Below are 5,859 nucleotides of genomic sequence, written 5' to 3'. Positions count from 1 at the left end.
CTGGCTCAGTCGGTAGAGCATGAGACTCTTGATCTTAGGGTTGAGTTTGAGCCCCACGTTGGATGTAGAGATTACTTGGAAATGAAATCTTAAAAGAAAAAAGTTCATTACAGACAAGTCATTCTCCTTTTGAAATCCTCTGGTGGTTTCCCACCTCATGTCTGTGGTTAAACTACAGGCTTCTTCATGTGGTTGTGGATCAAGGTGTCTTTGATTTCAGCCTACCTCATCTCTCACTACTCTTCCTATGTTTTCATCTCTGTTGCCACTCCCCCAAATTTCCCAGCCTTCAGATCTTCTTGTGATGAGCTTACTACTCCATGCCTCACTCCCCCAGTCCAATACTGTCTGCTACAGGGAGTTGGACCTGAACTTGAGCTTACTGTCCAAAAGGCAAATTCCACAGAAGGCAGAATGTGAGAGAGAAGTTCCTATGGAAGGCAGACCAATATTCCCTTGCTCACAGCTTGGTCTCGAGTGCCTATTGGGTTATTTGCTGAATGAAAGATTATTGAAGTTAATTGGAAAGATCTTGAGGTCAGTGGGTTTCTCTGATGATTATTTACATCTTTGTTGCCTGTGTTAAAGTAACATGAAGTACCGGGGTGATTCCCCATCTGTCTTTCTGGTGCCGAAGTCCAGCTCTTGCCAAAAAATTGCTCAGATGTAAAATTGAGTGTTTGAAACATTTTCCCGAGGGCAGAACCTTCTCATCCGGGTTCTTTCCCCCTATTGAACAGTGATGACTGGTACAAAGCCTTCTCAGTAGGACAGATGGCCAGGGAACATTTTTGGTTTGGTATGATTTAGCCACACCAAAGGCAGCAGGCCAGTCCTGATGGTACTGAGTCGGTCAGTCCTGGAACCACCCCTGTGTACACCTGATGATGGGTGTAAACTGGGTTTTCAGGGCACACACCTTCTTGCCTTTCATTCTTTGGTTCATGCTCTCTTGTTTCTCTCAGAGCATCTGAATATTCCTTAGTTATTTTTTTCTTATGTTCATTTTTTTCTTGTTTTCATGATACATCTTTTTCTCATCCCTGGATTTTTTTAAAGATTTACTTGAGAGAGAGCGAAAGAGCCCACAAGCAGGGGGGAGGGGCAGAGGGAGAGGGAGAAGCAGGCTCCCTGCTGAGCAAGGAGCCCCATGCGGGGCTCGATCCCAGGACCCTGGGATCATGACCTGAGCCAAAGTCAGATGCTTAACCAGCTGAGCCAACCAGGCGCCCCCAATATTCCTTTTTATATATCACATTTTCCTTACTTGCTCCTGGATCCTCACTCATTGTAGATTCCAGATAAGGGACCACATCTGTCTCACTGCTGGGTCCCCAGTCCCAACACTGTCACAGCCATAAACAGATGTTCTCAAGAAAGATTCTTGGATGCCTGGGTAGTTAGAGCTGTTATATCTTCTTGATAAATTGACCCTTATTCATTGTATAATGTCTGTCTTTGTCTCTTGTTAACATTTTTTGGCTTCAAGTTTATTTTGTTTATTGCTTCTCAGCCTTTTGGCCATGAGCAAGTGTAATATCTGTTCTCATCAGTTTAAGGTCCATTTTGTCTGGTAAATGTATAGCACACCCCACTGTTTTTGGTTTCCACGTGCATGGGATATCTTTTCCCATCCCTTCATTTAAGACTGTGTCTGTCCTTAAAGCGGAGGTGAGTCTCTTGTCCGGCAGCGTATGGTTGCATCTTGTTTCTTAAATCCATCCATCCACCCTGTGCCTTTGGATCAGTGAATTCAATCCAGGTTGAAAATGAAAGGATGGAAAAATATATTCTGTGTAAATAATAAGAGCAGGAGTGGCTATGCTAAAATCACACCAAATAGACTTTAAATCAAAAATAGATCAAAGACTTACACATTAGAGCTTAACTATATAAATCTCCAAAGAAAAACTTAAATCTTCATGTGGATAAAAATCTTCATGGTCTTGGATTTGGCTGTGAATTCTTGCATATGGTGCCCAAAGCCATAAGCCACAAAAGGAAAAATAATAGGACTTTATCAAAATTAAAATCTTTCATGCTTCAAAGAACACCATCAAGAAAGGTCTAATACAGGCTACAGAATGGAAGATAATATTTGCAAATCATGTATCTGATAAGACTTATTATCCAGCATATATAAAGAACACTGGCAACTCAACAATAAAATGTCAAATAACCAAATTTTTTAAACGAACGAAAGATTTGGATGTTGCTCCAAACAGGAGCGATTATCGATAAGCACTTATAAAAACATGTTCAAAATCATTAGTCATTAGGAAGATGAAAATTAAAACCACAGTGAGATACCATGCCATCCATACTAATATGGATATAATTAAAAACAAATAAACAAACAAACAAACAGGTTTTGGGAATGATGTGGAGAAGTCAAAACCTTTATACATTGCTGGTGCAAATATAAAAAGGAAAATAGTTTGGCAGTTTCCCAAAAAATTAAACACAGAGTTACTATATGACCCAGAAGGTGTGCACGCCCAGGAGGAAAATAAAAACTTGTACATGAGTGTTATGGCAACACTATTCATAATAGCCAAAAGGTGGAAATAACCCAACTGTCCATCAACTGATGAGTGGAAATACAGAAGTATTCTTATCCATACAATGGATATTATTTAGCCATTTCAAGAGTGAAGTATGGATATGTGCTACAACTTGGATGAAACTGGAGTACATTTTGCTTACTGAAAAAAGACACAAAAGGCAATACATTGTATGGCATTGATATAAAATGTCCAGAATAGGAAAATCCATAGAGACAGAATGAGCCAGTGCTGGGGGGTATGGGGCAGAGAGAATGATATTGACTGATAATAGGTATGGGGTTCCCTTTTGGGGTGATGGAAATGTACTGGGATTAGACACGATTGCAAAACCCGAAGATACTAAAAACCACCAAACTGTACACTTTAAAAAAGATCAATTTATGAGATGTGAATGATACCTGGATAAAAAAGAATATGACTTAGCATTTGTATGGTTATTTTTTTTAAACATTTGTATAGTTTGTCTCTCAACATGATGCATCAAATAAAGTACAGTTGACCCTTAAACAACACAGGTTTGAACTGTGAGGGTCCACTTTTTTTTTTTTTGAGAGACAGTGAATGAGCACAAGCAGGGGGAGGGAGAAGCAGGCTCCCCGCCGAGCAGGGAGCCTGATGCAGGACTCGATCCCAGGACCCTGGGATCATGACCTGAGCTGAAGGCAGATGCTTCACTGACTGAGCCACCCAGACACCCTGGATTTTTTTTTTTTGATAGAGTATTGTAAATATATTTTCTCCTCTTTATGATTTTTCTCAATAACTTTTTTCTCTAGCTTACTTTACTGTAAGAACACAGTATATAATACAAATAACACACAAAATATGTGTTAGTTGACTATGTTAACGATAAGGCTTCTGGTCAACAGTAGGCTATTAGTAGTTAAGTTTTGGGGGAGTCAAAAGTTATACTTGGATTTTCAACTGCACGGGAGGTTGGCATCCCTAACCCTTATGTTGTTCAACGGCCAACTGTACAGTAATTTCTCTTGAGTCAACTTAATGTTGGAATTCCCACATCGAGGTCAATGGAGTAGCTCATAGGGGATGCTGTGTGGCCCAAGCCCATTTTGCCTACAGGGGCCAGCAGGTATATTTTCTTCACTGAAGATCACTCCCCACGTGTATCTTTTGTTTGAATTCATTCTTTCTTTTTGTATTCCTGAAGCAAGGTACTGGGAAATGTATGCACAATAAGGATAGTTATTTACGTCTTCCTGGCAAAAGTATTAATAACATACTCCCAGATCAAACTTTGGCTCTCCATATCACTAGCTGCCCAGGGAGCCACCTGAATCCAAGTAGGTCTCAGGAAGATGGATCTTGCAGTTTGGTGTGAACCTAAAATACCCCAAAGACTGATTATATATGGGAATAATAACTTTCTTTAGATGAGGCAAGTAGAAAGTCAGCACAACACAGTGACTGAGAGCATGGGTGCTGGCACCTGATGTCCTGAAGTCAAATCCCATTTGAAAGGCACGTGTACCTGGGGAGGTTAATTAGCCTTTTTTTGTTTCTCAGTTTCCTGCTCTGGGATATGGAAATGTTAACAGGATCTATTTATTGGTATTACGTTATGAAGCTAAAAAATAAGTAAATACAAAACCTGGAGAAAAAGGATTGATGCTTTATAAGTTCTAGCTACATAAGTGTTCAAATAGGAGACGTCTGGAAAAATAAGCAAGAAAGGTAGTACTGGTCACCTCTAGAGAGAGCATGTGGAGGGCTGCAAGACGTAGATGGAAACTACATGGACATGTTTCAGAGCTCATGGAAAAAAATCTGTCACTTCCTGTGATGCTCACATCTGCACTGTGGGGTGGGCAGAGTAGGGGCTCTTTATTATTTTATGGTTCAGGGCACAGACATTTAGAGAGATTAAGTGACTCACTCAGAGTGACAGCACTAATGAGCGATGGTTCTGAGGCAGGGGATACAGATGCCTCTCTGGGGATAGAGATCCCTGATCACCAGGGTATGAGATCGTGCCCAAGCCCTTTCCCTCACTCCCTTGCGCACATCCTCCTGCCCCAAGGTTGCTGCGAGGAGACAGCTGGCCCCCTAAGGGGGTGTTGGCCCCAGAGAATGGCTCAAAACCCGACCGAAGTCCTGGCTCTACGTTTCAATCCCTGACCCAAAATACAATGCCTTTCCCCCATGACGGACAGGGGTGGGGGTGGGGTGATCCAAACACATCTCCATCTTCCCCTCCCTTGCCCCCCAGCACTTGATGCTACTGCCTTGCTGGTGGTCAGGTGACCACCCGGAATGACTACTGGTCTTCTTGACTCCCAACTGTCTCAGAACCCAGGACATTCTAAACCAACTGCCACCTGACAGTTGCCCAGAGAATCAGCTTCATATTCAACTGACCAAACCTGGGTGATGAGCAGTTAACATTAGCTAGGAGAGGGGTCTGCCGGGCTGGTGCTCCGGTGGCTTAATGGATGAAGTCTACAAGCCTCCAGTATCTTGCTGACCAAGGATCTGACCCATCATCTGAGCAGCCAGAACTAAGGCGTGGCTGAGAGCTGGCAGGGGCTCCCTGGCTCTGAGCGTGCATCTTCCCTGCTCCTCCCTTCCTCCCCAACATCCAGTCTCTGCTGTACAAATTACAGTCACTCCTCTACAATCTACTTACTGATTTTATACCCACAGTACCTTCAGTGGAGTAGTCAGTGGGGGTGATATTTCTGGCGCTACCCTGTTGTTTGGCCAGAAGTCCATTTTGATGCTGCTGAGGCACTGCTGGGGACGGCCACTAGGTTTTCTTGAGCACAGATGATTTACTTGTGAATCCTGTGTTTGAATCCCTTTGACCTTCTCTTTTTGTAACCTGAACCATGATCCTGGAAAGTACGCTACCATGGAGAGAAGGTTGATATGCAGCTGGGAGAAGACCCTAAGTGTGTTCATTCACTCCTAGGTCACAGTCCCGTTCTCCTTGCTTACCCATGCCTGGGGAGCCCACTGAGTCCGAGCTGGGCTCAGAAGAGAGCTACTGCGATGTGGTGTGCCCTTACCACCCCCAGCAGACTGATGTGTGGGGATGCAACTTCATTTCGATGAGACAGTATAGAAAAGATAGTATAGAGGACAGTGACCAGGAGCGCAGGAGCTGGTGTCTGATGCCTGATATCCAATCGTACTAGAAGGCACACGCACTTGGGAAAGTTACCTAACCCCTCTGTCCCCAGTTCCCTGTTCTGTGATGTGGGGCCTACTTACTAGCATTATGCTATAAAGCTTACTATAAGAAAATCCAGATAGTGCCGAAGGAAAATGACTG

At 43.1% G+C, this 5,859-nt stretch overlaps 1 pseudogene; it reads left to right on the top strand.

Moving 5' to 3' along the window:
* The first annotated feature begins 1,501 nt into the window (after nt 1-1,501).
* Nucleotides 1,502-1,681, top strand: LOC123326706 (annotated as a pseudogene).
* Nucleotides 1,682-5,859: the final 4,178 nt, after the last annotated feature.

This window comes from Neomonachus schauinslandi, chromosome 14 (assembly GCF_002201575.2).
Source record: "Neomonachus schauinslandi chromosome 14, ASM220157v2, whole genome shotgun sequence".
Classification (NCBI taxonomy): Eukaryota; Metazoa; Chordata; class Mammalia; order Carnivora; family Phocidae; genus Neomonachus; species Neomonachus schauinslandi.
This window is presented reverse-complemented; position numbering and strand designations above follow the sequence as displayed.